Here is a 17,770-nt window from a genome sequence, read left to right on the forward strand (position 1 = left end):
AACTCACGGGCCAGCTAGCCTAGAGTACAGGACACAGCTCAGTAACGAGAGCGACGCCCCAACGAGGTGAGGGTGAGAACTGACTTCCCCATGCATACATGGCACTCACACACCTGCACTTACACACTTACACACCAGGCCGGCCTGGTCTACAGGGTGAGTTCCAGGACAGCCAGGGCTACACAGAGAAACACTGCCTCAGGGGGAAAAAAGGTACAAATATGTGGCAGGCAGTCCTGCCATTATTATTATTATTATTATTATTATTATTATTATTATTATTATTATTATTATTTTTATTTTTATTTTTATTTTATTATTATTATTATTTTGCCATTTTCTCATTATCATTTTGACAAATTTATTATGATCACCAAACTTAAGTTGGAAAAAAAATTAGAAGTCAGTGTGAGGGCTCAGAGAGTAAAAGCGCTTTCCAGAAAACCCTCTCCACCACACGGGACGACCAGAGTTCAAACCCCTAGACAGACACGGTGGAAGGAGAACCAGCTCCCACAAATCGTTAGCTGACTGCCATACATGTGTCATGGCATGCATGCACCCCCTAAGTACATGGTGCAGTGGCGTGCATGCACCCCCTAAGTATATGGTGCAGTGGCTTGCATGCACCCCCTAAGTACATGGTGCAGGGGCGTGCATGCACCCCCTAAGTACATGGTGCAGTAGCGTGCATGCATCCCCTAAGTACATGGTGCAGTGGCGTGTATGCACCCCCTAAGTACATGGTGCAGTGGCGTGCATGCACCCCCTAAGTAAATGGTGCAGTGGCGTGCATGCACCCCCTAAGTAAATGGTGCAGTGGCATGCGTGCACCCCCTAAGTAAATGGTGCAGTGGCATGCGTGCACCCCCTAAGTAAATGGTGCAGTGGCATGTGTGCACCCCCTAAGTAAATGGTGCAGTGGCATGCATGCACCCCCTAAGTAAATGGTGCAATGGCGTGCATGCACCCCCTAAGTAAATAAATAAATGGTGCCATGACATTCTTGCATTCCCCTTAATAAATTAGTAATTATAGTAAACGTTTTAAAAATTGCTGTGGTGATGTTTTCCATGGCACACGAGGTGGAGCAAAATTGTATTTGACAAGGATTATAAAAGTACCCTGAAAACTGTTTGGCGGAGGGACACACAGAAATGTCAAACAAGGTGAAGGTATCAGAACTAGCTAAGTTCTGTAAGGCTCTGAAGGAATGTTTCCCTGACTGCAAGTTTGCCTACACCTGTCACTAAAACAAGTTTTTATTTGTACCCCCCCTCCCTCTCCCTCTCCCTCTCCCTCTCCCACCCAGTCCCTGGGTGTGTGTATGTGGTCATGTGGGTATGTGTGTATATGCATGCCAATGTACATGCGAAGGCCAGAGTTCACATCAGGTATCTTTCCTTATTTCTTGAGACAGGATCTCTCCATCAGAACTGAGAGCTCAGCGATTGGCTAAGCTGGCTAGCCAATGAGCTCCAGGGATCCACACAGCTCCATGATTCTCCCTCCCTCCCACTCCAGCCTCAGTCCTGGGCTAACAGATGCCGCTGCCCTCATCTTTTTACATGGGTTCTGGGGAGCAACACAAGTCTTCCTTACTTCACAGCAGGTACCTCAGCAGCAGATCTATCATCTCCCTAGCCTTGTATTTTCTATTTTGTTTTCTTCTTTTTTGATGTTTCTGTTTTTGTTTTTTTTGTTTTTTTGTTTTTTTTTTTTTTTGAGGCAAGATCTCATTGGGTGGCCCAGCATAACAATCTTCTGGCTTCAGCTTTCCAAGTGTTGAGATCATAGGTATGAGCCGCCATAACTCAACCTCCTTCCCCTCCCCCCCTTTTTTTATTATGCAGGTCATTAATCTAAGAAGGCAGTGACCCTTGACTTGCAGAATCATCTGAGAAGCATTTTAAATATTGGATACCTAGGCCCTACCCTGAATTCCTCAAAAGGTGGTTTGCGGTGCGACTGGGGCACCCCAGGCAAGTCTGTTGTGCGGCAGGAACAGAGCCACAGGCCCAGCGGTTTCTAGCTTTCAGCTAAGAAACCACTCTTATTTACATCCTCCTCTACGGAAACACTGTGCCTGCCCTGGAATGCGCCCTACTCCCACGCCAGGGGAGATGTGCTAGTTAGTTACTCACTCAAGTGACGCCCAATCGAATAGAAGAAAACAGCAACAAATAGAAATCAAAGCAGTGCTTTCCCGTCCTACACGGCAGGTCAGGCCGCGCAAGGCCCAAAATAAATAGCTAACGGTAATTCGCTAAAAGTAAAGGGACTTCTACAAGAATTCCTTGCAAGGTCGAAGGGTCTAGGGAAAAGCGGGGGTACACTGGTAGGCCTTGCCTGCTCCCATAGCAGAAGCCCGAACGCTCAGTCGGTAGAGCATGAGACTCTTAATCTCAGGGTCGTGGGTTCGAGCCCCACGTTGGGCGCCAAGGGGGAAGTGCTGTGGAATGTTCTGTATGGCAAATGTGTTGCTAATTAGTTAATAAATAAAACACTGATTGGCCATTGGCTAGGCAGGAAGTGTAGGCGGGACAAGGAGGAGAAAAAAGCTGGGAAGTGGAAGGCTGAGTCAGAGAGACACTGCCAGCCGCCACGATGAGAAACAGAATGTGAAGATACCGGTAAGCCACGAGCCATGTGGCAGGGTATAGATTAATGGAAATGGATTAATTTAAGCTGTAAGAACAGTTAGCAAGAAGCCTGCCACGGCCATACAGTTTGTAACCAGTATAAGTCTCTGTGTTTACTTGGTCGGGTCTGAGTGGCTGTGGGACTGGCGGGTGTCAGAGATTTGTCCTGACTGTGGGCCAGGCAGGAAAACTCTAGCTACAGGAGATGATGATGATGATGATGATGATGATGATGATGATCGCCGGGGAGGAAAGCACAGCAGAGGTCTCTCGCCCTGGCTCTCCTCTCCCGCCAGGTAAAGCCAGCTGGCAAAGGAAAGCCCTTCTCCTCATGCCATCTTTCATTTACACAGGAGGAGTCTGGGGACCGCCCTTTATGACCTGCAGACTACACTCACCTGTCTGTCCAAGCTGACTGCAGGAGGAACCGCTCATCCATGCCTGCCCTGCTTTTGGGCACATGAGTAGATCAAGAAATATGGATTCTTACTGTACACAGGTTAAAGGCCCAACTCCATGTCTCTTGAAAAACAGTCCAAGGATTTTTTACTCAGATCTACTGGTAAGTCCTACTTAAAGTGATGGTGTATTGGTTCCTGCTGTGTCCTACGTGTTTCATATAGACGATCTCATTTATTTCTGTATTATCTCTTGATTATCTGCAATGTATCTACATTATCTGAATATCTTTGTAGATAGTCACATCAAGTGACACTCACCCAGGATGGTGCAGTGAATACCTACCTGGTGATACTTGAATGCTAGGGCAGGCTTATTCTGACACCAGATCTGGGGGTTCTGGTATTATTGACATTTTAGACTGACGTTTAGACAGTTTTATGTTGGGATGGACTGTCCTGTGCTCTGTAGGATGCCTAGTAGAATCTCTGGCCTCCCTTCATCACAGGCCAGCAACAACCCTCCCTATAGTCAGAATAATCAAAATTGTTTATAGAATGGCCAAGTCTCCAGAGGCAGGCAAGGTCAACCTTCCTTCTTCTTAATGGCCGCCACTCTAGGTTGGGACGTGCTATATACTGTTTTCCTGGTATAAGTTCACAGGCCATTTCTCAGAAGAGGAACTGCCAGAACAAAACAACAAAACCCACAGCATCCCACAATTCTCCAGGGGAGTATGATATTTTAATAATGCAACCCCATTCTACAGTTATGTATCATTATGTGACTCAGTAAGTTTTTTTAGACAGGGTCTCCCTGTGTAGCACAGGGTGATCTAGACTTCAAAATTCTCCTGTTTCTATTTCCTGAGTGTTAGGATTATTGGTGCCCACCACTGTGCCTGGCCCCTGGGTGCTTTTGTATCATCTCCCTTCATGGCAGCTAAGCCTGTAGTGAGAGCTAATCCTCAAAGAGCTAAACCACCTCAAAGAAACGGAGGCAGGAGAACTGTGATGGCCTTTCTTCATTCTTAACTTGAGTGGTTTTGGAATCACCTAGGAGACACACCTGGACATGTCCTTGCTTGCCCACAGAGGTTTATCCGAGGAGAGAAGATCCACCCTGACTATGAGGTCATGACATCCCATACACTGGGGTTCCAGACTGAATAAAAAGGAAAAATAGGAGAAAGTGAACTAAGTAAGCATCAGCATTCATCTCCTTTGGCTTCCTCACCTCAGAACTCATGGCTCTCACCACCATACTAACTACCATGGGGCTAAGCATCAGCATTCATCTCCTTCGGCTTCCTCACCTCAGAGCTCGTGGCTCTCGCCACCATACTAACTACCATGGGGGAACTGGTCTCTTGAACTGTGAGCCAAATACAATCTTCCTTAATTTGCTTTTATTAGTTATTTTGTCTCAGCCATGAGAGAAGTAGCTGATACAGGAACACGCTGTGAAAGTCATATTAATCCTTGGCACCGCAAGTAATTAAGGGAAGGCTTTTGTTAGTACATAGTTCCAAGACAGTATATAGCACATAAATGAGCTCCGGAGAGGCCAAGTCCACATCTAATGGCCCTCTACATTCCTGGCACTTGCTGGTCTCCAATCTAGGAGCTCTCGTAAAACACTGTTTCATGAACTATGATGTTTTGTAGTAACTCTGATCATTTGATTAAAACTATTGTATAATAATCTTCCTGGTTTATATCGGAATAGTAAAATCCACAGAAAAACTTAATGTCGATATTTACAAAACAGCTGAGAACTGAATGACGAGCCGTTCTTCCTTGTCCTTAAAAAAAAAAAAGCAGGGTGAACTAAAATTTTAATAAAAAGGAATGTTCATCATAGTCAGCCCTCTCAGGGCTGGGGACATAGCTCAGTTGGTCGAACACTTGCACAGCATTCATAAGGACCCAGTCACAATCCCCAGTGCCACAGACACCAGGCACAGTGGTAGCAGGTACCTGGAACCCCAGAACTCATGATGGGAAAGGGAGGATCAGAACTTCAGTCGTTTCTAACTAGACAGTGAGTGCTTGACTAGTCATTTCAAAATCTGTCATGTGAACAGTATTTCATTGGGAGGAAGGGAGGGAGGGAGAGAGGGAGGGAAGGGGGAAGGAAGGTAAAAGGAAGGGCATTTTTTATAGGCTGGGGTAGGAGGAAAGGGCCACAGGGGAAACTTTTCAATTACTTTTTCCTTTGCATTTCACCACCATGCCAAGCTGTAATATACAAGGATAAGAGGAATGTTCACATTAAAAACATCTAAATTAAAAGTAAAGCAACTGTGGTGACTTTTAAAGCCACGATTTAAAATTGAATAACAAAAAAACCAAAAATCTAAGATGTTAGAAAGATAAAAAATAAAACTTTCTCATTCATATATGAAGTTACAAAGCTTAGCTAAAAGACTGTCATTGGTTAGACACTATAACCTTTCACATGAAGTCAAAAGAATTTTAAATCTACTAGTAAATGATTTGACTATTAAAAATTGCCAGCCTCCACTCAGTACTTGTCCAGTTATGCACAAGTCACATTTAATCTTCCTCCCAAACCCATGGGGTCTACACCCATTATTAGTCCCATTTTAAAATAGATGTCACTTGAAATGGAAATTAGTATCCATACGGTAGGAACTGAGGTTCAGAGGGGTGACACAACATGTCATCTGAGACCACACCTAGACCAGAGTCAAGTCACCGTGCTGGGGAGTTTCTTACTACGTAACCTGAAAAGAAAATGGAGGATTTAGGGAAATCCAAGAAGAAAGAGGGCCTACGTTCTGGTTCTGTTGGCTTCTTGCACCGTGTGCCCTGGAATCCTCATGCTAAATGCAGTTTCAGAAGTCATTCTCTTCCATTTGCCTGTGTATAAAGTTAAAAATCCAACTCAAAACTCAAGTGCTGGGCATAGGTATATGTAAGCATGGCTTCCTGGGTACCTTTTGTTTATTTGTGTGTGTGTGTGTGTGTGTGTGTGTGTGTGTGTGTGTGTGTGAGAAAACTAGTCTCTTATTTTGCTGCTTGTAAAAATCTGCAGCAATACAAACTGCCCAGCAAAGAATATTAAGATGAAAGGAGATTTATTCTTATATGACCTAATACATTGTAAGGTATACTAATTAAGTGATATTTCTAAGTCATTTTTCCGATATATACTAGAGCATAAACACCCAAATGAAGGTGGTACTTCTATTAATTTGTATCTTAAATTTGTTTTTAGATGGTCTCACTATGTATTTGGCTTGAACTTGCTATACAGATCAGGCTGCCCCCAAACTGACAGAGACCCACCTGCTTCTGCTTCCCTGGTGATGAGATTAAAGGCATGTGCCACTACATCTGGCTGATTTGGACCTAAAATGTCTCCCAGTGGCTACTGTCTAGAAGGTTTGAGCTGTAGTATTGGGAAGTGGTGGAGGAAAGGATAGTGGGGGGCGGGGGTGTGCCCTGGTCTTCTTCTCTGTCTCTAATTACCTGCACCATGAGCTGAGAGCTTGGCTAGGCTGTGCACTCCCAGCCCCACATCTCTGCCCTTCCAATAAACCCAAATGAACTAGGCCAAGCAGACAGCAACCTCTCAACCTTTCCTTGGGGCACTCCTTCTTGCTTCTAAGTTGATTATCTCAGGTGGCCTGCTGCTGTCATTCATCTGACACAACCTTGAGTTGTGTCGTGGTATGCTTTCTGGAAGCCCCCCCTTTGAGCTGCTAATCCTTCGAGCGAATCGCCACTATTTTCGTATTTCGTTTTACAGCCCCAGTTTTCCAGAAGCCCAGGTTGGCCTCATTCTGCCTTTGACTCTGCCAACGGCAGGTTTGCAGGCTCTGGGGCAATCAGCAAATGTGCTGCAGGATGTGAAGGAAGCTCCAAAGCAGGTGCTCCGGGACTATTCTCAGAAATGACAGCATCACTAGATTTAGTACCCAGCTTTGCCAAGGGAACGCTGTTGAAGGGGAGAAATATTCATTTGAATATACGAATACAGACATATTTATTTTAATACTTGGATAAAGAATTGAGAGTATCAGCTAGCTTTATATTGAAGTGAATAAATACACTGCTGCAATAATGATATTTCGGATTTTGGGTGCAAGGGTGAGGCCATCCAATAAGCTCTATGTATGTGCTTTGCGCAGCAAAGCAAGTCCTGAAGTGATGTTTTGAAATGAAAGCATGCTTTTCCTGTTAGTTTGCATAGTTATTGAAGATTTCCCTTTCTTGAAGGAAAAAGGAAACTTGAAACAAACAAAAATAAAATTAAAATTAAAAAGCACACCATCACCCCCAACAAAACAAAAACCCAGACTGGGATAGCTGTGGTGGAGCATGCCTTTAATCCCAGCACTAGGGAGGCAGAGGGAGGTGGATTTCTGTAAGTTCAAGGCTAGCCTGATCTACATAGTGAATTCCAGGCCAGCCAGGGATATGCGGACTACCCTGTCTCAAAGCAAACAAACAAAAAAATCGGACCCACTAAATGTTAGTTCCCAAAATAGCTCTTAGAGATTGGGGCTGCAGCTTACTTACTTATCATGTGCTAGGCCCCATGCTTAATTTCCAACACTACAAATAAAATATTTCTTGTAATGCACACATTTGTAATTCCAATAGTTGGGAAATAGAGACAGAAGGATTAGCTATATTTGAGGCCAACCTGGGCTCCATGAGTCCTTGTTCCCCCCCAAAAAAAGTTAAAAACAAACAAACAAACAAAACCAGTCCTTGGTTTTCTTAGGGAGCAGACATCTCAATGTGTGCCAGAGGATGGCCCTGTACTCACAGCCTAGAAGGAAAGACATTCTTTCCCAAACACAAGTGCCTTCCAGTGGCAAAGAAATCACAGGGTCGCTATGAATCAGTTGTTATCCCTAAATAAACTACCCACCACAAATAATCAGCAATGTAAGGTAGGTCAACAAGATGCTCAACATTACTTTAAATGAAATGACTTGCACACCCAAGATAAACAAAGGAAAACAGACAATGCCTAGGTCATGTTTTCAGATATGCCTTAGACACGTATCCTCTGAGATGCCAGGGATGGAGCAGTTCAGGGCACAGGAACAGACCACCAATAACTTCAACAGGGCAGTTGTGGATAGTGCCTTCCACGAGGGTAACTTCTTAACCACAGGAAAAGAAACCCGCACCAGTAGAACACTGAAGTTTGCCTGTGGGATGCAATGTGCTTGTCCACCCCCTCGCCCTCCATTTTTTCTCAGCAGCTGCCTCTGGTGGATTATTACTCTACAAACACCTACATTACATGACACATACCTACATTACATGAGTTCTGCCCAAAGCACACAAGGTTGATATCCCTTATGTATTTGAAATCTCACTCTGTGATTATTCCTTTTGCCCAAGTCTCTTCTTATCACATGCTCAAGCAAAGCATTTCCAACCCAGGTCACAAATATGAGGTGTCACTTAAGCAAGACAAAGTGCTCCCCAGGACCAGGGGTCTCTTTTTTATCACTGGGTACCTACAACTGCTCAGGAAGTTGAGACACTTGGCTGCCTCCAGGTCCTGGCAACTAACTGGTCATCCTTCCATTAGGTTCCCAATATTCCTGGGCTCGCTGAGCGCTGGGTCCCCACGTGTACTGTCTAGGGCTTCCCAATCTGCTGTCTAGGGGATACCCTCTTGAGATGTCCGCGACTACCTCCCCTGAAAAGACGACACTCTCAGCACTGCCCCGCTGGCCACCTCTGCCCTTTCGTGCTCTCTGGTCCCTCAGATCATCATAGCCCCTAAATCAGTAGCCCATGGTTTTCAGCACAACTGAGCTCCGTGTAGCATCTCCTCGGAGTACCCTGCTCCATTCTCCTCAAGGAGGAGCTCACGCCTTGCTCACCTTACTCTTTCCGGGGTTCCCCTCCCTCGGGCACCCCCTTCCTCCCCGTTCTTCCTCTACTAGGCATTCCCCTCCGGGGTTCCGTTCCTCTCTGCCCTGTGGAGGGCGCCCCAAGAATGCGCACAGGACTCCCCTCCTCTGGATCTTGTCTCTCCTGCTCTCCGGGCTCATACACCCACAATTCACGACCGTGACATCTACCCCAAACCCCAGATCCCCAGGCTCCCATCCCCAAGCTCCTCACTAGCTAGTCCGGATTCCCAAGCCCCAGCCCTTCAGGGGTCTGCAGCTTCCCAACTCCATGGTCTGGACTGTCTGTCCTGCATTCTAAAAACGAGTATTGAAACTCCAACATCGGGTCCCACCCCCGGCCCCTGGGGTCGGGGCACCTGTCAATGCGGTTCTACATCTTCTCTGCGGAGTCGTCGGGTCAGGCGCTCCCCAACGTCTCCATCCTGACATCCCCGCCTCCCGAGCTCTGGCAGAGGCTCCCCAGCATCACAGTGGAGACCTGCACCCTGCCCTGTCCCCAGACGCCGCGACGGGACTCACCAACACCAGGCGCGGCCGAGCTCCGGCAGCCCAGCTCCGGCAGCCCAGCCCAGCCCCGCCAGCCACACTCCCGCCCCGGGATCCGGGAGAGCTCCCTCCGAGCGGCCGCGACCGCGGAGGGCTCTGCACCCGAGAGCCGCGAGGAGGAGGGGACAACCCGGGCGGCGACGCCCAGCTCCGCCCCTTCCCGGCCCAGGGGAGGGCTGCATAGCCGGGTGCACACCCCGCGGCCACAGCCACCGCAGCCGAGGAAGTTGGCTGACGCCGCTTCCTTCCACCCACCTTCAGACCCTCGCGCCCCGCTTTCACTGCAACTCCCCCGGGGGCTTGAGGCAGCAAGGGATGCGGCATGCACTCTGTGTTCTCCCTCAGAACCGTTTTCTAAGTCCCTCGGGAGGGGGAATAACAAACTTCATCTGCCATTTCAGGAGCTGATCCCAACCCTGGCCTTTGTTTTCTCTCACTGCCCTGGGGTGAATGTTTGAGGTAATGCCCAAGAAATCACGCAGTGCACCCCAGGAAGGCCCTGCAGACACACTTTTACACCCCCGTGCAAGACTCATACTTCTGCTGTGATTGCACAGCAATCACACAGGTCACTGGGCTGTGCCAGGCAGACCCGTGTGACCTCCATCCAGTAAGTCCTGCCCACAGTGGCCGGAGTTGTTCTTCACCCACAATGCACTCTGTATTTATCGTGGGTTTTTTTTTTTTTTTTTTTTTTTTTCCTAATCCATTTAGGAAGCAGGACCATCAGTTAACAAATCGAATTGGCTTTGCTGCTGAAAAGCTGTCTGCATTATCAGGAAGAAAGGGGGTGGGAGAGTCAGATCCCGGGAAGGTGGTCTGTGTCGTTTTTTCCTGTAAGAGGTCCATCTTTGCGAGACAGCTCCACCAGTTTGTGGACTACTGAGCTTGGGCTCCTTTCCTTTAAACCCACCCTGTGGCCGCGAAGCATCTAACAATATTCTACCCATTCCCAACATTTTAAAAAAAAATCTGTTATTTGGTGAATCTTTAGCAAAACATTGAGAAGCAAAGCGAACCGTTTGTACAGTGGGATTATTTCCATTCCGTAAATGAAGATGTTTGGATTCCGGGCTGTTGTGCGGTAGGTTGAAATAGACTCAGACCCCCGGAAGAGTCCAGGGGCCTGGCTCAGTTTCACTGCTTTCCCCCACAGGACAGTGGCCCAGTATGCAAAGGCATGAGTGCAAAAGCGCCGGGGAGGCCCTGTGAAGCTTTGCTACCTTCATTTCTGCCTCACCCTAGAGATGTCCAGGCTGCTCCTGCATCCTGGAAAGCCACGGCCTCCCACATTAGCAGGCGTTCATTTTTTTTTTTTTTTTTAATCCAGAGAACTCAGCTGTACAGCAATGCTAAGAGGAAGGGACCCCCACCCCCACCCCAACACACACACACTTTCTACTCAGATCTAATCTAGAATCAAAATTTTTAAAAGTTTCCAAATCTGAGGGTCTACCCACAGGTTCAGTTGAGCTAATGTGAGCTGTAGCAAGAGCGGAAAAAAGTCCGTGATGTGTATCTTTGTCTGTTCTTGCAATACCCTCCACCCCTGGGAGTGCTGCTTTATCTCAAATGTAAAGTCTCACAAGGATGCTAGTTCCTATGATCCACAGCATCTTAAACCGTGGGTTGCAATCCTGTGCTAGGGAAATGAAGGGAGGGCTGCAAAACCCCGGACAACAATGGAAGTTTCTGCTTGTGCAACAGTGGAAAGATACTTCAAAATCAAGTGCCTAAGAAAGCTGAGGTCTCTCTGGTGGCCTTGGCCTCTGGTGTGTGCCACTTCACAGCAGCCTCAGTTCTTTACGTACATGTGCACGCTGCATGGTGCACACCATCACCACATGCAACCCGGACCAGTATTGTCGGAAATGCCTCTGTTCAGAGTCTTCCATTAAGAATTGCAGCGCCAAAGCTACACAGAGAAACCCTGTCTCAAAAAACCAAAAAAAAAAAAAAAAAGAATTGCAGCGCTTTTTGTTTGTTCGTTTGTTTTTTACCGTACACAAGGTTTTCCGATCTTCCCAAACACTGATAGTTCAATTACTGAAAACAAAGACTTTCAGATTTCTCTGCTGTCATTCCTCAGCATGTTAGCGTCAGATTAGCATGTCCGTGGATTGTAGGTGTGTTAGAGGACTTAATTTCAGCAATTGTGCCTTGCGTGGCTGACTTACATTTCACTTAAGGTCTGTTAAATGAACTTTGGTTAAAGGTTAGGACAGAACTTCCAACAATTTCTGAAATGTCCTTAAATATACTTCTACCACTTGGTGTTCTGTGTTCATGGGAAGATGTGTTCCCAGCAAATGATCATAAAATCAACCCGTGGATCAACGCTGAAAAAGACTGAAGATGTTCTACATCTCCGAGTCTCAAATATTCAGCCAGTTTAACTCACTGTATAAAGAGACAAGCGCATCCATCTCATTAGTATGCAAAGTTTCTTTTGTCTTCAATAAATGGTAAAATCATGTGGATACTAAAGAACCGTCTTAAAGTAATGGTCTTCTCATTTTTATTGGAGGCTGTAGGGAGGGGGCCTCCTCCATCTGTAGGAGTGCTCACAGGTTTTTCGGTCATTGCTTGTACCCTGGGGTGGGGGTGGGGTGCTGGTGGCTGAGTATGTGGGCACGTGCCCACTATCTCAAACAGGCACTGGGTAGTTACAATGTGTGACCTTGTTGTTGCTGCTGACGTATCTGGTGTAGTGACTGAAGGGGAGTAGAATGACGTCAAGGTCTGCAACAGGGATGGTGAAGGAAAAGGCCAGCACCAGATGCTTTGCCCAGACATTCTGAAAGAAAGTGGAAAGTCTCTTGCAGCCATCTTGGTCTCAGAACCGGCAGATTACTCGATGACATATTACCATAGGCAATCATTTGCTTTGTTGTAATACTTTATATACCTGCATGCCGGGGGTTGTGAAAACCTTTCTGGGGCAGCCTGGAGTAGAAAAGTTTAAGAAGCCGTATTTTAATTGTTTCTCATGGAAAAATTTCCATTTCTTCCATCCTTTCAACAAAGACAAGTGTGTATGTGTATGTGGAAACACTCAGGCATTGATATGTGGGTGAGAAGCCCTGTTCATCACTGACCTTCCCCGAGCCACTAGATAACTAACAATATTTTTTTCATCATTCATGTCTCTTAAAAACAACTGGTGTCTGTTAGCTATCCCCTCACAGTGTCAAAAGGTGGTGTGCAGGTTTCTAGTGGAGAATAGCGGACAGTCTTACTCAAGTCTGAACCTAATGAGCAACCAAACTAGCCAGCAAGGCAAGACGAGCCCAGTGGAACAACAGTGGGAGCCTGTTGTGTAGGGGTGATCAACCACTCTCTGGTCTTATTGGAACGGCTCTCCACAGGATTCTCATCAGGTCTAATGAAAAGCCTATGGCCAAGCAGGTCATAGGCCCCAGTGGGAAAGCTACCGCCGTTGTTTTGCCAAGTAGACATGGTGTACCCATAGCATTCCCTTCTAAATAACTATGTGTATGCCCATAGACTAGTGTTGGTTGGAGAAGCATCCCCAGCCCCACTCCCCCACCGAAGTGGTCAACAGGGGCCACAGAGACTCATAACTGGCCAAAGTACTGAGTTTATTTTGAGGATCAAACGCTCAGCCACAATGGGACAACAATACCAACCCTATAAAATGCAAGGACTATTGTAGAGGAAGGAGCAGAAAGAATGTAAGAAAAGAGGGTGAGTGATGCAGAACACTGACTTCTTGGCATGACATCGATGTTGCACTCCTGAACTCATAATTGTGGTTTCTGGGACAAGATCTACATAAGATCTCACACTCTAACATTCTGTCATGGAGGAGGCGTGGTTCATGGCAGGTTCATCCTTATAAACTCGTGGGGGTTTATAAGCAGTTAATGGCTGATGAGGAAGGAGTGAGAGACATTTTCTTCAGTGGTATTACCACTGGAAAGGTGCCCATATTCTTGTAAGGAACCCTAAGAAAGCTACTTGATCAACAGAAAACAAAACAAAATGTGAACATAGAGGGGGAGTTATCTGTTAGTTGGTAAGACGACAGGGATCAATCAGAGCAGAAAGGAGACAAGAGAGGGTAAAGAGGGCTAGTGGTGAATATGATCAAAATACATTGCTTACATGTACGAAAATGTACTAATGAAACCCATCTTTATACAGAATTAATACATGCTAATAAAAACATTTTTTAAAAAGTAATACATGGAGGGGCCAGGAAGGGGAGAACAAGGGAATCCGTGGCTGATATGTAAAATTAAATAAATTATAAAATAAAAAAGTAATACATAAAAAGTATTGGGTCTTCAAGAGAGCAAACTCCTATTTTTTACTATGAGGTGATAGACTACTTTAGTTTCAGCAGAAAAATTATTATTTTTTTTTATAACTCTGGGGAAAACAGGCCTACAGTGACTTTTGTATTTTTGCATTGTAACAAAAAAATAAAAGAAAATCATCAGATCCTCTGCTGCAGGGGCATTCAGGGTGCTCTTTGGTATATGGAAAGTCACAGCCCAGCCTGTGTCTCTGCGTTTAACATTTCCACCAGGCAAGAGCATTCTCATTTGAGATTTTTCTAAGATCTGGAAGTGTGCGAGACCTCAACTGGCGGTGTTCAGAAGACCAAACTACTAAACCAGTCTACATTCTATCAGACACCATTTTTCTTTCAGATTGTCCTTAAAAGCCACGGTAGGAGCGACATGACAGAAGAGTCAATGTGCAAGTTTAGGAACTATTTGTCCCCAAAGTCTGACAAAATCATTTGACCTGTAAACAAACCAAACTGGCACTGTTTTCAATAAAACTTCTACTTTGTGCTCCAAGAACATGTGAGGGCATCATATGTCAGCCTTCGTACATTCCCATGAGTTGGGACGATGCGGACCCTATTGTGACACAAGATAAAACACCACCGGCTTGTGGTTCTGGTACGTACACTGGTGTATACTAGTCTAGACTAGTATAAAGAATTATCACAAGAGCCGCTTGTGACACCATACACAACCCAGAGAATTGTTTAAAACCCTTGTCACCGCCGGGCGGTGGTGGCGCACGCCTTTAGTCCCAGCACTCGGGAGGCAGAGGCAGGCGGATCTTTGTGAGTTCGAGGCCAGCCTGGGCTACAGAGCGAGATCCAGGAAAGGCACAAAGCTACACAGAGAAACCCTGTCTCGGAAAAAAAAAAAAAAAAAGAAAGAAAAAAAAAAACCTTGTCACCATTGTTTGCTTATCCCAGAAGAGGACTGAGGGCCGTTCAGTTTTCATTGTCTCGGTGAAGAAAAGGAGAGGCACTTTGCGCTATTGGTTGAAAGTGTGAGCTTGCTGTCAGCCTATCCTGAGTCTGAGACTCATTAGGGCTCCTTGGAGTCTGTCTAAACCCTCCATGAGTCAGAGCCTTTATGTGCAGCATGGAAACAATCATCTTACCCACTTGATGCAATTATTTCTAGAACGAAATGAAAGACACACAGCACGCACTTAGCATTGTGCCTCACACATAATGAGGGCTTGATGGAAGTGGATAAAAAGCAAGGGGCTGAATGAAAAGGTCCTTCATGTTTTCTGCTGGAAGAAAAGATGTATTATTTCAGTGGACCTTGTGGGAGGAACTCAGGGAAGCTTGAATATTAACATTAAAAAAAACAAAACCTGAAATCATACCAACTTATTCTTGACACTCTGTCATCAGGGTAACTTCATCCTGGTTTTTCGGTTTGGATCCCTTGCAGCTAGACAAACAGGGAGGGCAACCCCGAATCTAATTCCAACTGCTGCACATACAGAATGAAACTGAAATGAAAACAAAAACTGTGAGTTGGCCAGGCAGTGGTGGCACAGCACTTGGGAGGCAGAGCAGGCAGATCTCCGCCGAGTTCCAGGCCAGCTTGGTCTGCAGAGTAAGTTTCAGAACAGCTAAGGCTACATAAAGAACCTCTTTCTCAAAAAGCCAAAACCAACCAACCAAACAAACAAACAGCCCACTGTGGGTAAATCAGGCTAAGATTAAATAAGAATAATGATTTTCTTGTATCTTGTGTCCATTTTATCTCATTTCACAGTGACATGGTCAGGGCTCATTTTAATCTGGAGTTGGGTCACTCTTTTTCTTCTCAAAAAAGGGTTTGTTTTTATTTTGTGTATATGTATGTGCTTGCATGTATGTACATGCACCACATGTATGCTAGTGCCTGAGGAGGTCAGAACAGGGTGACGTATCTCCTGGATCTGCAGTTACAGGCAGCTGTGAGCTAAACAGATGTGGATTCAGGGAAGCTGGGTCTTCTGCAAGAACAGAAAGTCTCTTAGCTGCTGAGCCATCTCTCCAGACCCTCTTTTCAGTTCCTTGTAATAAATAATTAACAATTTTGATCCAGGCATGTGGCATGCAGTTGTAGTCCCAAGGCTTCGGATGCTGAGGCAGAAAGTATTAGTCCATCCTGTTCACAATGAGGTCCAGCCTCAAAGCATCCAGAGCTGGTGGTGCTGCTCAGTGGTAGCATACTGGCCTAATATGAGCACAGCTGCAGGTTCTGTGCCCAGCACTGAAAAAGAAAAACAAACACCAGCAACAGAACATTTCTGAGAACAAGTCAATTCTTATAGACCACAGACACAAGTAGACATTGCCTCTGGGTCCTCAGGATCCCTGGGCTCATCTGGAGTTGGGAAGCCTTGGGTCTGATCATAGCTAGTTCCTGGTGTGAGTATATCAGGAGGCAAAATGACCAGTAAGGAACTTCCTTATATCACTAACAAAATAAAATTCCTAAATCGTAACATTTCTGTGGGTGCTAATTTTAACACTTGTTCCTAAACAAATCCTAAATTTAGAAAATGTGCAATGTGATTGGATCACAGTAATGTAGTGACAAAGAAAAGCATGGATTAGAGACGGAGGGATTCTTCCTTATTGGTCTATAGGAAACTAAAATACCTTATGGTCGCCTAGGAGTGGTGGCACACTTAATCCCAGCACTTGGGAGGCAGAGGCAGGAGGATATCTGTGAGTTCAAGACCAGCCTAGTCTACAGAGTGAGTTCCAGGACAGCCAAGGCTACACAGAGCAACCCTGTCTCTAAAAACAAACAAACAAACAAAAGCCTTATGTACCCCATCCTGGCAATTTCTTTTCGCTGTTTGCTTTGCCCCCAGCTTTAGTCATTGCCTGGGGAAGGAAGTGGGTAATGCCTTAGCCCTTGGACAACGAGAAGCCTTTAAAGAGATTGATGCCAAGAGGTGGTAGAAGGAAACTTTATTTTTCACACTACCCAACTCCAACTCAATCCTGGTTGCATTCTCAGAGATTTTGCAGGACAGTCTCTCAGACTTGGTACTAGAGGAGCAAGCCACATGATTTCACCCGGAGTAGAAAACTGAGACGTGGTTCTCTGGACTTTGTCACACAGCACCTCTGCCTCCGCTAGTGTGTTAACGGCTGTGGGAAAGCACCCAATTTCCTATAGCTTACATCGTTCAGCCATCCATCATTTAAGTGCAGCCGATAAACGAAGGCACTGACCACCCTCTGCCCCTCTGCTGAATGCTGCGGGTCAGAATCTTCTCAAAGGACAGTGTGTTCTGTCCATGACTCCTGAGTTGCAAGCTATCTCTATGAAAATGGCCGTTTTGGACAAGTTCAGCAACAATTGCATTATTCATACTTGATTCTGGCCAGGCTTCAGAGTTTTAATCATCTAAATAGAAAAAAAAATCGATTCAACAATGACCAGTTTGATTCAGCACATGTTTACTGAGTCTGTTTTAGCTGCAGAGGGGCGAGCCAGAAGCAAGCCAGCAGCTAGAAATGGCCTCTCCATGTGGCCATCTGGAAGGCCTCTCAGAATAGATGCTATCCAGGCTGTACTCTAGTCCATACCTCAGAACAGGAGCAGATGAACTGGGATCTTTTGGGGGGGTCATATTTGTATGTTCCAGGGACATTGGCTAAGTTTGGGCTTGGTCAAAGATGGCATTCGATTAAGTGAGACGTAACATTGAAGTGACCTTTCTTGTGGCTCTTACATATCATTGAATATTTCTCTTTTTACTTCTTTGGCTTCTCCACTGGGCTCTAAGCTTCTATAGACCAAGGTGTGCATACATGGACCTTACTGTCTTATCTGTATGAGACAGCATGTAGCATGTGCTCAAAAAAATAATTTGTTGAAAGGATAAACCATATGATGCTGATGCTTAGCACACTGGGAATCCACTTGGTTCAGGAGTTCATGACCATTTACTGCAGAACTCTTAGAAGTCA

The 17,770-nt window shown here is 45.7% G+C and overlaps 1 protein-coding gene and 1 long non-coding RNA gene across 7 annotated transcripts in view; one reads left to right on the forward strand and one right to left on the reverse strand.

Moving 5' to 3' along the window:
* The window catches only part of Paqr8 (progestin and adipoQ receptor family member 8), a 48,789-nt gene extending 39,199 nt beyond the window's left edge, over positions 1-9,590 (reverse strand). For 5 of the 6 annotated variants that reach the window (XM_052745370.1, XM_052745367.1, XM_052745364.1 and 2 more), the window contains exon 1: positions 9,475-9,590. The gene's annotated coding sequence lies outside the window, so the exon portion shown is untranslated. The remainder of the gene's footprint in view (positions 1-9,474) is intronic. The other variant, XM_052745366.1, reaches the window with a different exon arrangement.
* On the forward strand, positions 1,763-9,462 carry LOC128114921 (uncharacterized). Its single transcript, XR_008219940.1, has 4 exons — positions 1,763-2,633; positions 2,996-3,204; positions 4,101-4,241; positions 6,285-9,462. It is a non-coding gene; the product is annotated as an uncharacterized LOC128114921 (long non-coding RNA).
* Positions 9,591-17,770: the final 8,180 nt, after the last annotated feature.

This window comes from Peromyscus californicus, unplaced genomic scaffold (genome assembly GCF_007827085.1).
Source record: "Peromyscus californicus insignis strain IS unplaced genomic scaffold, ASM782708v3 Scaffold_19__1_contigs__length_69161282, whole genome shotgun sequence".
NCBI lineage: Eukaryota > Metazoa > Chordata > Mammalia > Rodentia > Cricetidae > Peromyscus > Peromyscus californicus.